Below are 1,678 nucleotides of genomic sequence, written 5' to 3'. Positions count from 1 at the left end.
CTACAATACTGTGTGGGGCCTCCTCTGGCTTCTTCCTCAGACTCCACTGAAAAGCTGTGCTAAAAAGGAATGAGTCTCTATGATATAGAACACGGGCTAAGGATATCATAGGGTGCCCCAAGGTCAGTTATGTAAAGATAGTACCTTCCGAATGGTGGGATTTCAGGAACAGGAATCAGGACAGCTGAGCTGAACACATGGGATCTCCACCTCTCTTTTTATCTCCATTTTCAGCAGAAGCTGGACATCTTAATTAACATTCAGTGTTAAAGGGAGTCCACACGTGAGTTAGGCCTCCCGTCTGAGAAATTGTATGAGTGCCTTGTAGAGGACAGAAGGAAGCCAGCATAGCACTCACCACCAGCCATGTCCAGGAGCAGATGTAAGGCAAGAACAGAAAATAGGTTATGTGAGCTGGGCCACAGGAACACAACCTCCCATGAATGCTTAGGGCCCTACAGATATGGCAGCAAAATGATGTGTGCTTTCCCTCTGTCTACTGTGATTACCATCGATAAATAAAGGAACTGCTTTGGGCCTATAGAAGAGCTATATGGGAACAGAGCTAAGTGGGGAAAACTAAGCTGAATGCTGGGAGAAAGAAGGTGGGGTTAGGAAGAAGCCATGGAGCCCCACCAGAGGCAGATGCCCAGAACTTTACCTGGTAATCCCCAGCCACATGGCGATACACAGATTAATAGAAATGGGTTAAATTAATATGTAAGAGTCAGCCAATAAGAAGCTAGAGCTAATGGGCTAAACTCCAAATCCAGAATCCTTCCATACAAGCTCCCCAAAAGCTCTCGTCTTCTCTCTTCTGGAGCAGGATATTTACTGTCTTTACTATCATTTCCACAAGCTGAGTGTGCCCACCCACACCAGTCTAGAGTATCCTAGCTTTCACAAAGAGGAGCTCCTCATTCTCCCCAATCATCAGTGGCTCTGCAACCAGAACACCTTCACACAGATCCCTGTATCTGGTGTCCCACACCTCTCTTCTTCTCAGGCCTTGGGCTGAGAATCCCTCCTATAATGACTTCATCTCATCCTAGCCTGTCTTCAGTTATTAGGGTCCCCACCTAAGCAAAGTTCCCAGGTATCCACTCATTTTCTCTAACTTTGATAATACTGTGGAAGCAACCAGGAGATTGTCTGCTCTGGGACTTCAAGACTCTGGAAAAGATCTCAGAATGCTACCACAGTCCAGGAGGTTTTCAGGCCTTTTCTAGGCAGGGAAAACTTAGCTGAATGCTGGGAGAGAGAAGGGTGGAGTTACAGAGAAGCCATGGAGCTACTGCCAGAGACAGACATGCTGAAACCTTGGTGGTAGGCCGTGAGCCTTGTGGTAAAATATAAAATAATGGAAATGGGTTAATTCTAGATGTAAGAGCTAGTAAGCCATACACTTAAGTAGTTGGCCAAGCAGTGATTTAATTAATACAGTTTCTGTGTTGTTATTTCGTGAATCTGGGAAGCCAGGAAATGAACAAGTGGCATCCTACAACACTTCTGCTTCTTTCTATCTGCTAGTGAAAGACCCTCTGAACACCCCCCCCAGAACCCGCAGCTGGCCTGCTCTCATGAGAACATCCCGCCTGCTTGGGGAAACAGGATGCCTATAGCCAGCATATGTGCCAAACTTAGAATATCAGCAGTTCACAAAAGAAACAATGCCTCC

Source organism: Microtus ochrogaster, unplaced genomic scaffold, assembly GCF_000317375.1.
Source record: "Microtus ochrogaster isolate Prairie Vole_2 unplaced genomic scaffold, MicOch1.0 UNK129, whole genome shotgun sequence".
NCBI lineage: Eukaryota > Metazoa > Chordata > Mammalia > Rodentia > Cricetidae > Microtus > Microtus ochrogaster.
This window is presented reverse-complemented; position numbering follows the sequence as displayed.